Genomic DNA, 18,299 nt, shown 5'->3' with positions numbered 1-18,299 from the left:
TCATGGATGTCATATTCTTCTGAAGCTTGTTTAGACCAAGTTAATGGCCTTTTAGGCTTCCTTCACATGATATGAGTTCACTTTTTGAATAATAAGAACTATATGTCACGGGGCAGGGAGCATCAGGATTTTAGAGATGCTTAGGTGGGGCCTGGCCAAAAACAGGTTGGGAATCACTGACTTAGAGTCTCTGCCACTTATAAGCCACGTGACTGTGGGCAAGGTTTGCTGTGGAGATGGAGTGGGACAATGTATGTAAAGGGCCATTGAAGGGCATTGAGTTAGGGACTTAATGGTAGTAGCTAATAATAATGCACATTATTAATAAACTCAAATTAATAATTAAAATACTGTTTAGCATCTCTAACTTTTCTGTTATTAAAATTGCCTTTACTTTATTGAAAATTTCTGTGGGATTGGCAGCAAATTCATATAGCAAATTTTCTTATTTACTTTGTTTTTATATCTAAAGCTCATTAGTCATGGTCTTGATCACAACAATGAAGTTAAAAGATTCCATTGGCAGGAATCAGTGGATTTTAAGGGCCATTCAGGGAACAATACAAATTAGTGAAATCTATAGTGAGGGGATAGCTAACAAACATTTGCTAAGTTCTTTATGGTTCTTAAAAAAAAATATTCCTCTTTCTCCACCTCTCTTTCTCTGCCTCTGTCTCTCTCTCTTTGTTTGCATATATTAAGCCAGTTGAAGACCTGGAATAATTGGTCATATCCTCCTATCTAATAAAAGAGTAATATGCAAATTGACCATCACTCCAACACACAAGATGGCTGCCCCTATGTGGACACAAGATGGCCACCACAAGATGGCCAGCAGGAGGGGGCAGTTGGGAGGGACCAGGCCTGCAAGGGAGGGCAGTTGGGGGCGAACAAGCCTGCAGGGGAGGGCAGTTAGGGGTGACCAGGCTGGCAGAGGAGAGAAGTTGGGGGTGACCGGGCTTGCAGGGAAGGGCAGTTGCGGGGGACCCAGGCCTGCAGGGGAGAGCAGTTTGGGGGGACCAGGCCTGCAGGGAAGGGCAGTTAGGGGCAAACAGGCTGGCAGGGGAGCAGTTAGGCATCAATCAGGCTGGCAGGGGAGTGGTTAGGGGATGATCAGGCTGGCAGGCAGAAGCGGTTAGGGGAAATCAGGAAGGCAGGCAGGCGAGCAGTTAGGAATCAGCAGTCCTGGATTGTGAGCGGGATGTCCCACTGCCCGTTTAGGATTGGGCCTAGACGGGCAGTGGGACATCCCTCAAGGGTCCCAGATTGGAGAGGGTGCAGGCTGGGCTGAGGGACACCCTCCCCCCCATGCATGAATTTCGTGCACTGGCCCTCTAGTAAATATTATAATTAAACTCTCCTGTGCTATTCAGGATTTTCCTCTGCATAAATAAATGAGCAATACTGAAGGACACCCTTCCATCTTCCAACATCTTCCCTGTCCTCATCCACAATGGGAATTGAACATCTCATTGCTTTATAGTTACATTTGATCAAATATGATATTAATTATGCAGCTTAATCTTCTACCTTGAATATAGGAGCTGTCTGAATAAGTTGTCTGTAAGTCTGTCAGCTTGTAAGAGTTGAATATTTTCTGTTTTCTTTTTCATTCATCTTTTTTTTTTAACCTTTTTTTTCCAGGGGGAGGAGGGCAGAGAGAGAAAGGAAGGGAGTGGGAGAGAGAGAGAGAAACATTGATGTGAGAGGGCAACATTGATTGGCTGCGTCCTGCACACCCCCTCCCAAGGTTGGAGCCCCCTCACCCAGGCATGTGGCCTGACCAGGATTCGAACTGAGCCATCCCAGCTAGAACCCAGAGTTAAGTATTTTTCTTCAAAGAAGAAACTAAACAGTTTGGACCATCTTACTGAAAGGGACTTTCCAGAGAAGTGTCCAAAATGTTTTGAGTGGTTGTAGCACTACAATAAATAGATGATTATTCAATTTTGCTACTATAAAAGAAACAACTCATTTAGAAGTGACTTCCAATTTTTAAAATCCTATGTTTTTGTTCCAAAGATAGTTTTATTTAGATTTTACATATAAAATATGAAAAACAGATTTTTCTCATTGAAATTGGGTGGAGGGGATAGTAGTGGTGAGAAGCCTAGATTGGTTTTCTCCTGGTTTTCTGAGCAGCCCTGCAGGGGTCCGTGGAACACCATTTTGAAACCACTTGTTTCCATGTCTGAATTTTTCAATCCTTACGTGCAGGTAAAGAAGAAAAGATAGACGTGGTCTCCACTGAGTCTTTCTCTATAACTTGGGTTTACCATGCAAAGATTAACTTGCTGTCTCCTGTTACACATTTTGGTTGTAGAAGGAAAACACAAGAATTTTGAGCCATTATAATGAAGTATTCCAGTGACATGCGGCTTCCTAGCAGATTTATGAGGAATAGACTTACCCGAGATGGGAGTGGAGGGACTAAAGAAACAATCCCCTCTCTCCACTAGACACTTGCCTATGTATAACATTTTTGCAATGTTTAAATCTTTTACCCATGAGTAATTAGTTGTATCATTATATTTCTGTCTTTATTCACTTATTCAACAAATACTTTTCAAACCTACTATACACCAGAACCAGAGTAAGGGCTTGAAGATTAAAAGAAAAAAAAAAGATAAGTTCTCTAGGCTTGGGCACTCAGAGAAATTACACAACTTAATTACTTAACTTACAGTGAAATATTTAAATTCATAAAGGAAAAGTTCCTTTTGGCAGTAAAAGTCATTATTTATTTTCAAATTTGCTACAATTACCAGAAAAAAAATGCTATGTTACAATATTATTGAATTAACGTTCCTCATTGCTTTACTGATGTATTTTTTTAAGTGATAGTTTCTACTTTGAACTTCTGATTATTAAGGGTAAGAAAATAATTTGTCCAAACAAACAAAATTCTATATTATTTATTGGTATCTTCCTACTGTCCCTTAATATTGGCTAGTGGTCTAAAATACAAAAAGTAAATTAGGTTGAATCCGGAGAGCCTGTGTATGAGATGTGGCCTGGATACGTCTCAGGGGAGAGGCTAGGCGTTTTCTCCACTAGCTATCCTAAGTGAAGTTCAGCGACCCTGGCATATAGTGGAAAACTTTTGATGGGTGAAATGAGCTATTTGTGGAAAGCAATCATATCCTTTGTGTCACCAATAGCACAAATACCATAGTAAATAAATAATTGGTATTCAGTACTTTATTCACTGGCTAATGGGTTGAAACCTGAAACTACTGGCCATGAAGAGCCTACTAAGAGGGCACTATTCTGAGAAGCATAACAGGAGGGTCATTAAGTTCTAAAACATGCACTGTTACTTCAAAAACCAATTATTATGCAAAGGCAGTCTGTCTAATTTATTTCCTGAATTTTTGCCGAAGACTATGATTTTCTTCTAATTCAAACACTATCAGCTCCAGTAAATAACGGTTTGCAACTGCTTTCTCAGCCCTACCTGCACTCAGGTTTTCAGGAGCACACACTGTTGTCCTTAGACTTGGTTGTAAATTTTATTAAGGATTTTGTGAATTGTTAGCTAACATGACTCATATGAAACCCACTTTTAAAGAGATGACTCAGCGATATTTAAAGAAATTTTGTTGAATGGGAAAATAAAAATAACTTTGTTGGCAGGAATGTTCCTTTTTTGAACGGTTTTATGACAGCATCGCTGTCTTTGACCCATTCTTACGTCTGTCCTGGTGCTCTCGGTGCTTTCCGTGGTGGTTGCAAAAGCAGTGACATTTTATTAGCTCAGACCTGCTGATTCTTGATTCGGGATCATTTCCAAAGGGGATTGGCTGAAGTTTACTTGTTTTTGTCACCCTAAGAAATAGGTTGCTAAGCAAAATAACATCCTTAATAAGAGTTCTGGAGTGATTTCTGATTGAGAAATAAAATATATTACATAGGCACTTTAAACATTTGTTAGACTGAAAACCATTATTATGAGTTCATTATCTGTACCTTTCCAGTTATTGGCTGTGTGTTCTTAATTCCCTCATCTGTAAAAGTGATAATAATAGTACCTGCTTGGTGTTTGAACTCCTTCATCCATTAAATGGTAGTACTAATGGAGCCTACATCATGGCATGCGAGTGATAATGGGTAAATACCCACAAAGTTCTTAAGCCGTATCTGGACTATGCAATTCTTCAATGTTTTAGCTGTTTTTGAAACTTATTATTAGCAGTGTGCTCACTGCTATTTGTTAGTTATATCAAACATTACTTTTTGTCCTTGTTTAACTATAAAAGGAGAAATTTGGTCTAGATCTCTATTAATTATTATGATTTGGATCAAATTTATGCATTTAACAGTTACATAAATATTCTAAAATATTCTAAAAGTTATAAATTTCCCTAATGCAGACTTTCTTGGATTAATGAAATTTCTTCCCATTGTTCTAGTTCTTATGTTAAGGATCTGAATTGCATTCACAACTGTGCCAAGTATTATTATTATACTAGAGGCCCGATACACGAAATTCTTGCAGCCGCTCAGCCCTCACAGCCCCGGCTTCGTCCTGAAGGTCATCAGGAAGGTCGTTCAACCATCTGGTCCAAGCTTTTATTATTATAGATATTGAAGTACCGATTGTATGCTGGAAAATGAGTTAAAATAAAAATTTCCATGATTTTGTTTTATTCCCGGTTATTTTTCTAACTTCCTAACTCCTTTTTCCTCAATGTCTTTACCCTTAACTTTGGTAATAAAAACTATCTTGAATACTTTTGATGATGAACCATCTACTTGCTTTGGGCAGATCTTGTTTTAATGTAACCAGCATGCATTTCTTCTGCTGGTATTAGCATCTGGTATCTTCCTCTGGGCTTAACATCTTTGTTGTGAGATATGGTTGTGATGCCAGTTTTCAAAGAGCAGCCCTACCCATTTTGTTGTTGTTGTTAGCAAGTTCCAGGATCCCTGGAATTATAAACTTGAGCAGAGACTCAAAGACCAAAACCAACAGTGGTTCTTTCGTTATGAGGAAAGCATCTAAGATACTGTTATTAGTTCCTGTTACCAATTGCTGGCGCTGCTTTGTTTCTTCCCTTTTTTGACCTGGTTCTTTGGTTCTTTCTTTGTTTCTTTTATCTCTGCCTTATTAAAAAAAAAAACAAAAACTAAAAAATCCTCCCTTTTTGTTTGTTTGTGTAAATTAGCCAGGGTTGGTTTTCATTGTAGCTAAAATGTTTAACTGGCACAGTGCTGTCAAATAAACTATAAGTTGGTGAGAAAGCTGTTGGTTCCAGGAACTTGTTGAATTTAGCTTTGTAAAAAGTCACTGATGGTCATAGTTGAGGTTCCACTGAAGATGGAAGTATGTGGGCTTCTTGGTTTTGGAATTTCATTCTAACTCTTAATAACACCAAAAAAAGTTTCCGGGATGAAATAGGATATTAAAGATGGAAGCCCTCTGAGCAAACTAAAGGTATTTACATACAGGAGATACTCTACCAGGTGCATATCAATGATGAAAATGTTCTGTGCTATTTTGTTTGATCCAGACAGTATCGAGGAAATGTGTTTGAGGAAATGGCTTGAAACAGAGCGAGTGTATGACCATATCAGAGTAAATGGAGGAGATAACTTTTCTCTCTTGATGGGGGAAAACAGCATCAGAAAATATTATTGGTGGTAGCAAGTACAACTTCATTGCTTCTGAGATACGCCCCCTCCCCCCACTTTCTCTAGTCTCCAACTTAAGTGGTAAAAGAATCATTAGGGAAACTACTCATTAGTTGTCAATTTAGAGTAAATGCAAAGATAGGAAATAATCTCTAAGCTGCCCATAATATTGGCCCTAAATCTAATTCCATCAAATTGTTTTTGTATTTTTAAACTTGCTATCCTATTTTATTTCTTTTTTATTGTTTTAAACCGTTTTACTGAGGTATGAATACCATATAAAAATTTTACATATTTAATGTATACAACTTGGTAAGTTTGGGGTAAGTATAAACAAACCCATGACTACATCACCATCATCAAGGCTGTGAACATATCCATCACTGCACAAAGTTTTCGTCAGCCTCCTTTGTGTGTGGTAAGAACACTTCATCTAAGGTTTACCCTCTTAGCAATTTTTAGGTATACGATACAGTACTGTTAGCTATCGACATGATGCTGTATAGTACATCTCCAGAAGTTCTTTATCTTACATAACTGAAACTTTGTATTTCTTAACTGTCACCTCTCCTTTTTCCCCTCCCCTAAGCTCCTGGCAACCACAACGCTACTTTCTGCTTCTATGAGTTTGACTGTTTTAGATTCCACATATAGGTGAGATTATGTAGTATTTTGTCTTTCTGTGTCTGGCTTATTTTACAGCATAATGACAGCCAGGCCCATCCATGTTGCTGTGAATAGCTGTATTTTCTTTTCTTTTTTTAAAAGGCTGACTAATATTTCATTGTATGTATATAATTCCACATTTTATTCATCTAACGATGGATCTTTAGGTTTTCATATCTTGACTATTGTGAATAATGTCACAATGAACACGGAAGTGTAGATATCTCTTTGAGATACTGATTTCAATTCCTTTGGATAAATATCAGAAGTGTGATTGCTAGCTCATAGGATAGTTTTTTTCTTCACATTAAAGTTCTTAGTTTATTAATTCTCTCATGAAAAATCTGAACAATCACCAAAAATGAAGCCACCAACACTGGCCTTTGTAGTTAGTCCTCCTCACTTGCTTCATTCTTTCTTGTGTTCCTTTCTCTGTCTTCTTGAAGTCTTCTTCCCATATAGGCCTTGTCTTACAAGTCTATGTTTGGGTTTATTTCCTTTGCATGATATAAGGAATCATAAATCATGTCAAAGTCAGTTGTCCTACCACCACCAAAATGGGTTCCAAATCCAAACACAAAGATGACATCTGGTGTGGTTTTATACATGTTGGCTAGTTTTTCCTGAATTTTTCTTAGCTACTGTTGCCTTCTCAGAGTGAAGGACGTCAATGACCATTTGTTTCCATTGACTACTGGTCTAAATGGGTACTGTGTAGTTCATGATGGTGCCTGATCTTCAAGGAGCTAGAAGGGAAACGAACATAGGTGGGAACCTCAAATTTTGCATAAGGGCTGTACCAGTTTGTATTCCCATTAACACATACCAGGGTTCCCTTTTCTTCTCCTTGCCAAGATTTGTTATTATATTTTTAAAAAATAATGGACACTCCAATGGGATATGCTAAATTGTTACTAAAACAGTATTCATCTTGTGCTGTAATTGGTTTAAAACAGATGCATTTTATACCTTATTAATATTTTGTAACCAAAATAACAAGAGGATCTTATTTTTAAGGCAATCTTATCTCTAGGTAAGTTCCATAGCAAAGTGGAAGGCAGAATTCTCACAAGGAATAAATATTTTTAAATAAGTGTATTCATGCTTATTTTAACTACTGTTTATTGACTAAATTATACATTTTGAGAACACATTTTTCCAAGTTTCTGAAAGACATAGTTTTGAAATACTTGCCAATTTAGGAAGTCTTATTTGATTCTGCCCTGCCCTGCCCTATCTTACCCTGTCCCACCCTACCTGACTCTACCCAACCCTTGTTACTAAAACAGTGTGTTAAATAAGGGAAGATAAGTCAATTCTGAAGCTGCAGCCCTTGAAGCTATCAGCCTACACATTTCCACAATTGATTTACTGAGAAGTACAGAAAATGATGGAGCACGTGTGCAGGAATAATTGTTCCACTTCTAGAATAATGCTCCAAGGTTTACCTAACTAGCTTAATTTTAAGGAAGGCAGAGCAGAAGAGGGCTGCATGTGTTCTTAGCTCTCCTTCAGAAAAGAAGAGAAAAGCTTTCTCCTCTCAACAAACCCTGATGCCCTTTGTTCATGCTGGTCTTGTATTGTTAAGACCAGAGAATTAGAACAGTGACTAAATTTTTCATATCCTCAAATCATTCATCATTGAATGATTGCCCAATAAAAACGCTGGGCAATATTAGAACTATGGAAAGACCAAAATGAAAGTAAATGACAAATCCCAATCAGGTTATTTTTGTGTGTGCTTGACATCTTATTTAACACAAAGATGGACATATAAAGAAAAGAGCTTAAAGCTTTGTTTTAGAAACAAATAATTACATGAACTGATCAGATGAACATTTTCCAAGAAATGATCGAGGGCCAGAAATGAAAAATTCAGCTCAACTTTATAAACTCAAAATCTGATCACAGAACCATAAAAAATGGTGCCCATTATAAAGATATCAAAGAGCCTTCCAGATCAGAAATAATCCAGAATGCACTAAATAATACCGAATTTAACCTTTTTAATAAGGCAAGGAAGGAAAGAAGTGTGTTTTAGAAAGACTTGGTTGCCAAAATTGAAACAAAAAGGAGACTGATCAACTTTCAATTAGCCAAATTGCTTTAGTCCATGAGCATTTTAGTTTTTAGATTGAAATTAGAGAATATTATTAAATGTTGGTGTAAAGGGAAATTCTGAAGTAGGAAAAAAAATTTTTTTTTGGTTAGACTTCTGAAAATCCCAGCTCTTTTTCTTATTTATTGAGTCATCCTGGACAAGTCACTTTATACCTTAGTGTATTCATTTTTTAATCTATGAAACAAGATTAAAAATTATGACAGATTAACAATTATGATTTTAGAATCTCACAATCTTTGTGTTACAAAACTTTTTTGCTTTATAGACTATACTTTTTAAGAATAGACATGAGATAATTCTCACTTTTTAGTTACTGCAGCAATGCTAATGTTCAAAAAAAATGTAGAGTAGTAGTTTCTTCTTGTCATTAATTTAAAATAGCAAGACTCTAGATAAGATTTTTCATTTTCCACACTCTAAGCACATTAAGCTTTTACTTTTTGTTACAAAAAATTTAATACTCTGTAAATAAAATATTATTAAAATCACTAAAAATTTTCATGGTTCATTTAGCTAACAGAAGATATCAGTTTTGTACATAGAATAGCTTTTCTCCAACTTTTGCTTGTGTAGTTGAATCTTCTTTACCTCCATGTTATTTGTTCATGTAATCAGTTACAAACCCTGAAATTCAAGGGGCAAAATACTTTATGCAGGGTAATTACAATACAACTTGTGTATAAACTCAACATGAGACAAAATGCTACCTTTATTTAGACTTATATCATAGGCAATGAAGTCAGCTTGGAAGAACAGAGTGGGAGAAATGAGATTGAGGAAAGAAAATACCAAGGGTGTAAGCTGTGAGCAGTCTGTGCAAAAGAAAAGAGAATTGGTTGCAACCACTTCTTATCTCCCTCTGTCCTTGTTGGCAGGGCTTGAGTTTAGAATGCAACTTGATCATGGATATGTGACCTACCCTGGGATAATGAAACTTGAGAAAAAGTCTTTTGGAAGACTTTTGAGAAATATTTATCTTCCAAAAAGGGAGAGGGAGGAGAAAAAAAGAGTGAGAGAAAATTCCCTTAGCTGTATTTTATCTACATGAGAGCTCTGAAATTGTGACTGCCATCCTGCAACATGAACAGACAAGACAAAGGATGAAGGTAATGATCCTGGGGTGTTGGAGCACAAAAATAGAAATCCTGGATCTCAAGGCCACTGAACCATTCCCTGAATTATCTGTCTTTGGATTTGTTTTGAGGTCATTTTACTTATTGTTTAAACTATTCTGGTTGACTATTTTGTTGCTTGTGGCAGAAAGGGTTGTAACTCTTCCATCTCTAGCTACCAGTTCACTTTTGACATTGTTTTATTTTTATCCTAGAGATCCAGTCTCCCCCTTTCCTCCTTCTCCCGCCACCCTCCCCACCACACACATGCTTGCAATTGTTTCTGTAAGACTGTTTTGGGTTGGGATACCTGGGTGGTTGGTATAGGGGTGTGCCTTATATTTCCACATTTTATTTCCTATTTTATCCTTGGGCAGGAGTTCTGACACTCATAATATGCATAAACACTCAGTCTTCCATAGCCATAGGTTCTGCATTCTTGGATTCAACCAACCTTGGATAGAAAATATTCAAGGAAGAAAAGTTACATTTTTGCTGATGTGCTATGCAGTTAGGCCTATGATGACTGTGTCTGTACTGAACATGTACAGACTTTTCTTGTCATTATTCCCTAAGCAATACAGTATCACAATTGTTTATATTTCAGTCCTATTGCATTAAGTACTAGAGGCCCAGTGCATGAAATTCGTGCACGGTTAGGATCCCTAGGCCTGGCCAGTGATCAGGGCTGATCTGTGGAGCGACTGGCGGGGCAATTGGGGGTCCCCTGCTGGCACCCGCCTTGGCTGGCCTGGGGCCTGCGGGCTGGGGGCAGCTCCTGCGTTGAGCATCTGCCCCCTGGTGGTCAGTGTGCATCATAGCGACTGGTCATTCCACCAGTCGTTCTGCCATTCCGTCGATTTTCATATTAGGCTTTTATTATATAGGATTATAAGCAATCTTGAGATGATTTAAAGTACATGGGAGGATGTGCATAGGCTATATGCAAATACCATGGTATTTTATATAAAGGACTTGAGCACCCTTAGATTTTGGTACCCACTGGGAGGGGATTCCTGGAACAATCCCCCATGGATACCGATGGATGATTGTACTCAAATCATTTAACTGAATCCTATCTAATAATAGAGTAACATGTAAATTACCATCACTCCGCTATGCCCACGATTGGGTGGTGGGAGGCTGGGGGGCGGGACTCGGGGTGGCCTATCCGGCCATTGAGAGGCACGGATCCGCTGCCACTGAGGGGGGCTACCCTGCTGTTGAGAGGTGCAGGGGGCAGGACTCCTGCCCCCTGCGCCTCTCAACGACCAGATCCGCGGCCGCTGAGGGGGCCTGCCGCGGACACCCAGCTGCGCCTCTCAACGGCAGGGTAGCCAGGTGTCTGCTGCAGCCCCCCTCAGCTGCCGTTGAGAGGCGCAGGGGGCGGGAGTCCCGCCCCCTGCGCCTCTCAACAGCAGGGTAGTCCCCCCTCAGCGGCTGCGGACCATCAAAAGTGGGGGAGCTGGGTGCCTGTCTGCTCCAGAACCAGGCCTTTCAGAAGCCTCCGCCGAGCCGGAGGCTTCTGAAAGGCCTGGTGCACCAGCGGACAGGCACCCAGCTCCACCGCGAAAAGTCAATTCATGTAGGGGACCCTACATGTGCATGATTCAATCATGCACTGGGCCTCTAGTATGCTATAAAAGGAAAAAAAAATAACTAAGGAAATTCAATGATTGCAATTATAGCCAAAGAGTTATTGTCTCTAATATTCTTAGCAGGGAAATGAAGATCAAGTAAATGACATTTAGTGTGGTGGTGGTTAGTAAACCACATTTAAAGAAAGTGACTTAAAATGATTTACTGAGGACCCACCATTAATTTGCAACGTATTATCATGAATGAGTCATTTAAATTGTTGCTTCCACATGGCACTATCTTGCCCTTGTCAGTGCTGATTTTGTTTGTTGTCATGTTACTCACTTGTTCAGTTATTTTTGGCTTGCTTGTATTTTCTAATAATCCTTAACAGCTAAATACTTTTGTTGGATTATATATGCATGAATGCATCAAAGGGTTGGACAGAAAATTTTTGTTTTTGCTAATTAGTATAAAACTTCCTTCAGTTTTCCTCAGAAGATCAGTTTATATTTATTTTTGCATTTCAGTTTATTCTTTCCATAGAATCAATCTCCATTTTGTAGACTATCTATAATAAAAATATCAGATAATTCTAGCTCTTGAATTCATTCATTCATTCATTCATCACTCATTCATTCACTTATTCACTTAGTCAAAAATGTATTTGAGCATCTAATTTGTGCCAGTTATACTGTTTAGTGCTGGGACATATAATGGTGTTGAAACTAAATTCATTTACTTCATGTTCTCATATAGCCTATAGTCTAGTGTTATAAATTCATATCAGGATTTCAGCATAGTTTGTCATGTCTGATGACAAATGCACATTTTTTGAGAAATAATTACTTAGTGACTGTGGCCATGATAATTCCTTTTAAGTTGGTCGTAGAATAGGCATTACTACAAACCTGGTTTCAAATTGGTAGAAAGTAAAGCCTCTATTATGCAAGAGTAAGCATGCAAAAAAAACTACTGAAGTTAAAAAACAAGTAATCAACACCAATTTTCTGACTAGAGGTGGCATAGATATGTATTCCAAGGTATCCGAAAAGAAGAGGGTTATGCTAAACAAGTGGTGACTCCTTAGATTTTCTTTGAATAATTCTTTTATTTTTCAATTATAGTTGGAATACAATATTATGTTAGTTTCAGGTGTATATATGGTGATTTGTCATTTATATAATTTATGAAGTGATCATCCTGAAAAGTCTAGGACCCATCTGACACTATACATTGTTATTATAATATTTTGACTATATTCCCTATACTATACATTCCTATGACTATTTTATAACTACCAATTTGTGCTTCTTAATCCCTTCTCCATTTCCAGCCATATCCTGAAATCCCCTCCCATTGGGCAACCATCAAAACGATCTCTGTATCTATGAGTTTATTTCTGTATTTATTTTATTTGTTTTTTAGATTCCAAATATAAGTGAAATACTATGGTTTTTGTCTTTCTCTGCCTGACTTATTTCACTCAGCATAATGAAATAAATTATGGTACCCTCTACAGCATAATGTATGGGATTATGCTCCCCTCTACCCTCTACAGCATTATGCTCCCCTCTACCCTCTACAGCATAATGATGGGATTTTTTTTTTTTTTATGGCTGGGTCACATTCCACTGTGTGTGTGTGTGTGTGTGTGTGTGTGTGTGTGTATCACTTTTTCTTTATTCATTCATCTATTGATGGACACTTAGGTTGCTCCCATATCTTGGTTATTGTAAATAATGCTGCAATAGTGTTTTGGGTTTCTTCAAATAAATACTCAGAAGTGAATTTCTGGACCTTTTTTGTTATTATTTCATTACAGCCTTTGTTTTAATCTATTTTGTTTGTTATACCCCAGCTTTTTGTTTGTTTCCATATTTATGAAATACTAAAGGCCTGATGCACGAAATTCATGCAAGGGGCTTGGCCCTTGTAGCCACGGTGGCTGCCTCAACCCTCACAGCCCCGGCTTTGTCCGGAAGGTCGTCCTGTCCAATTAGCATATTACGCTTTTATTATTATAGATCTTTTTCCATCCCTTTCATTTAGTCTCTGTGTGTATTTTGATCTAAAGTGAGTCTCTTGTAGATAACATTCATAAGAGTTTCGATTTCTTACTTATTCAGGCACTCTATGTAATTTGATTGGAGCAATGAATCCATTTACATTTAAAATAATTGTGGATAGATATGTAGTTATTGCCATTTTATTATTCATACTTTTTATCTTTTTTCCCTTCTTCGTAAAGAAGACCTTTTAACATTTTTTTTTTGTAATGTTGGTTTGGTGGTAGTGAACTCCTTTACCTTCTTCTTATCTTGGAAGATCTTCATCTGTCCTTTAATTCTCAATGATAGCTTTGCTGGCAGAGTAATATTGGTTATAGATCCTTGCTTTTAATTACTTTGAGTATTTCCTGCTATTCCCTCTGGCCTTCAAAGTTTCTGTTGAGAAATCAACTGACAGTCCTGAGACTCCTTAGACTTTTGTACTTTCAATTGTATATGGCATGATTGAACACTCTGTCCTTCTTGATAAACTTCCCGTGGCTTTCCCCTAAACCACATTCTTGAATTTTCTCTGGCTACTTTTCCTTGGTACTTTTGAGCATCCTCTTCCTTTGTTGGCCTTATTTCTATCTTACATCCTTTACACATTTAAACTGAGCAATATTATTTATTCCCATGTCTTCAGTTACTGTTTGTGGGTTAATGCTTCCCAAACCTATCTCTTCAGCTTGCTGTCTCTCCTGAACTTCATTCTACACCCCACATGCCACTGCTTATTTGATATCTAATTTGGATGTCTGTTTCGTCACTGAAAAGTCAACATATCCAAAATATTTTCTCCAGCTTCTTTCTCGCTTTATGCTTTTATCTAAACCACCAACCACACTGATATCCAAAACATCACCAAGTACCTTCTGTGCTATTTCTCTAACTTTGCTCAATTTCAATCACTTATTTTTTTCTTCTTCTTCTTATTCTTAGTCTAAGCCATACCCTTCATCATCACTGCCTGTTACTTGATTAGCTTCCTAACTGGTTGTATTCCATAGGGTAGCCTTGATTGTCCAACTTATTCTCAACCTGAAAGGCTGAGTGAATTTACTGAAAGACAAATCTGATTTTTCTCTCTTCACAGGAGGATCTTTTTGGTGCTCTTATTAACATATAATCCAAACTTCTAGCATGATTCACAACTTAAAATCTGTCCCTTCAAGTTTGCATCTCTCTTCACCTGCCACAATGAACTTTGCCATGAACTATCTGGCAGTTGACTAAATGTATTATGTTACTTTGCCTTCAAAACTTTGCATTCACCTTTCCTGGAGCATTTGTTGTTTATTTTTCACCTAAATAACTCTTACATGCACCTCAAGTCTCAGTTTAGATGTTAAAAGTCCAGAAACTCTTCAGTGACCTGCCATCCTCATGAATTTGGTTTTATGTATTCTTGCACCAATCCTGCATAGCATTCTCTGTTTGTCACACTAGGATGTAGTTTTCATACCTGTCCCTATTCCTTAGGGAAAGTATTATCCAAGAAAACAAGGTCTAGGCCCACATTGTTTAATATTTTATCTCCTGCACAGAACATGGCATATGATCAATACTCATTTAGTACTTGTTTAATGAAAGAATGAAAATGAAAGCATGTATTAAGTCAAACATAGAGTACCTCATATAATCATGCTAGTAGCATTGAGATATTTCTCTGCCCATATTTTTTAATTCAACAGATATTTATTTCACACCAATTAGGTACCAGGAACTCTTATAGGTAGTTGGGGATATATCAGTGAACATAAAGTTTATATTATAGCCCATGTGTCAATGTTATAATAGTACATTCTCCTTAATTTACTATAGGCTCATCATAGAGTAATATAGGAGGAAATACTATTATATTCTTAATAAAGACTGAATAAAAAATGTTCTTATAAAGTATATAATACCAAAATCCTAATGTCATTATTTAGATTTTCCATTTTCTAAACTCAGAAGAATTACCTCTGTCAGAGTACTGGATTATTATTATCTGGAATCCAAGAATTAAAGCCAACATTTTTTAAGATTATTGACACTATTAGATGTCCCCATTCCCCCCCTCTTTGCCCACCTCCACCCAGCCCCCACATGCACTCTCCTGGCCTTCACCACACTGTCATCTGTGTCCCTGGGCTATGCATATATGTTCTTTGGCTAACTTTTTCACCTTCTTTTATCCAGATCTCCCACCACCCTCCCCTCTGACCTCTTTCTATCTGTTGCATGTATCCATTCCTCTGGTTCTATTTTATTCATCATTTTATTTTGTTCATTATATTTTACTTATGAGTGAGATCAGGTGATACTTGTCTTTCTCTGAATGGCTATTTCACTTATCATAATAATCTCTGGGTCTATCCATGCTGTAGTGAAGGGTGAGTTCCTTCTTTTTTACAGCCATGTAGTATTCCATTGTGTAAATGTACCACAGCTTTTTATGCTCAATAATATTAAATTCTTCATAGAGAAATAGTCAAATGTTTGTTGAATTAATTTTAAAAATACAGAACTCATAGATCACATTGCTGATTTCTGCCCCTTAAACAAGCCATCAATCAATATCTATCTTGTTCATGCTTAATAAGTCCATGATTTCCAAGTGAAGATAGTAGAAGGTATGGCACAATCTCTTATGTCTATTCCCCCCTCCCCCTAATTAATTACTACTATAGTCAGTGTTTTTTCCTGAGGGTGATTTGTTATATTATATAAATGTTAACCTGGACTGCCATTTTGTTCCTTTAATTCTAGATGAAATATGATTCTCAGATCTCCCAGAGAAGAAGAGAAGGCAAATAAATATAAGAAACACAGAAAGTGAACTGGAGGCAGTAGGGGAGAATTGATGTACAATGACATCCTTTGTTTCCTTGTGGTTCCTGACCTTCTCTAACACATAAGCCAGGTCTTTCGGCAGTGACTCTGTGCTCCTGCCAAAATTTAAATCCTTCACATGTCCTAGGCTAAAAGTTTGCAAAGTGGTTCACAGACTGTTTATGGCACGGGTTAGGTATCTGTTATATATATATTTTAATTTATTTTTATTGCTGAAAATATTACAGATGTCCCCTTTTTTTCCCATTGACCCCCTCTACCCCACACCTGTCCCTCCCAGGCCCTCACAACACTGATGTCTGTATCTACTTTTTAAAAGTTCCATGAAGAGCTCCGACTTGCAGCCACCTTTGGGCACTATTGACTGTACGGTCTCTTCCCTGCATACCGCAGACTAAGTTTCTGGGCACCAACAGCATATTTCTGAGAATTTGCAGCACAAGTTACTTAGCTTACAAAGTTTATCAATTGTTGTAAGTTTATGTATCTATCAATTTATAGAAGAGAGAATTATATCTCTATCAATCTATATAGAAAATTTAACTAAATGAAGCAACCATAATGAGAAATGTTCTTTAGGGTTGTAATATTTTAGTTCTCTAGTGTTGCATATATCTACTTGTCTCATTTTCTATTGTACAATAACTGCATTCACATCAGGGGTTATATATTTGTTATATTATTCCTTTGTATTTTCATATGTAGCAGAATGCACAGTACATACTAGGTTCCCAATTCTGATATGAATGGATTGATCATTTTTCTTGTGGTTTTATCCTACTTTATACAAAGATTTTAACCTATGTTATGCTATTTGAACCTTCCAGCAATCCTAGGAAGTACATAGTAAGGGGTTTTTCTGGATTAATTGCTCACTCTATTAAACTTTCACAGTGTTCTTTTTTTTTTTTTTTTGAAGTTATTTATGTGCATGGTCATACTCTCACTATATTTAAAAATCTCAGGGGCAGAAACACATTTTTGTACCCCCAAAGCATAATGCCTTAATAGGAGAGACTCAATTGAATTGATCAGTATTAAAAAAAATCACGCGGAAGTGTTTTTGGTGCCAGTCCATTGAATTGGGTTATAATTGCTTGTCTCCTGTAGACGCACCTTTAGAATAATTTTTTGTACCCATTACATGCCCTTCTTTGATATTCATGATTGGACAGCGTTAGTCCTTGGATGGATCACTGAATGCTATAATCATAACTTGGCAATGCATTTTGCACTCTGTTCTTCATTATGCTTTGATATTGGAAGGACAGTTTCTTTTAAGTCTGAATGCATTATAGCCAGTGGCTTTCTTTTTGCCAAGTCCCCACCAACACTCAATTACCCAGGAACTGATTCTGTAGTTTCTTGTAATACAGGCCATTATCTCTTCCCTTCTTACTTCTTGATGTCTACCTTTGCACCATATCACTGCTCATTAGAGTGTCTGGAGGAAAAATAAGTACTTTGAAAAGGCAACAAAGGTGAAATTCAGGTTGGTCATTTTGCACTTGTTAGTGGCCTTGATAAAAGATTTTATGGAACATATAATTAGTGGAAACTAGTGGGATATAGTCTGGACTGTGCTCTCTATATGTGGGTTTTACTATTTGTTGTTCCTTCTATTATCAGTTATCTGAGAAGGTTTAGAGTTTGCTCAAAGAAAAAGTTGTTCCAGGAAACAAAATCTGTCTTCCGTTTTTCTCTCATAAAATAATTGTAAAACATATAGATGTGCTCTCTTTAATATTAGGTATAGCTGAGTTTATGCTATTTGATAAGTTTAAAAAGGCTGTGTTGTGGGGGTGGAGGGTTGTGGTGAACTAAGTAGAGTTCCCATTTTTGGAAATTTTATCTAATGATCTATTTTTTGCTTTAAAGAATTTTGATCCGTGGAGTCCCTATTATAACTTTATGTTTATATCCTGCTATAATTAACATGAATAGAATATGTTGTGAATTTTGATTTTGTATAACATAAAGAGTATGCTAAAATAATATAAAAAACATCCATGTTCCTCTGTTTCTGTGTTCTGTGCTCTTTCTCATATTCTGATGTTAAGTGATCAGTGAGGTGGTAACTTTCTATGTGCAGTGAAAATGGGAGTCGGACACTGATGGGAGGTGCAATTTATGATTCATGGGATAATTTAATAAGAAATAGTGCAGAAAGGATTGCCTACATTTTTTTTTTCTGTGTAAATCATGTGGGAAACAAAAAGATGGGCACATTTTTTTTCTTGTTAGATCCTAACTCACAAAATTAGTTATATTGTGAAAAAGATTTTCTTTGAATTGTTC

This window comes from Eptesicus fuscus, chromosome 15 (genome assembly GCF_027574615.1).
Source record: "Eptesicus fuscus isolate TK198812 chromosome 15, DD_ASM_mEF_20220401, whole genome shotgun sequence".
NCBI classification, from domain to species: domain Eukaryota; kingdom Metazoa; phylum Chordata; class Mammalia; order Chiroptera; family Vespertilionidae; genus Eptesicus; species Eptesicus fuscus.
The sequence above is the reverse complement of the archived record's forward strand: the minus strand, read 5'-3'. Positions refer to the sequence as shown.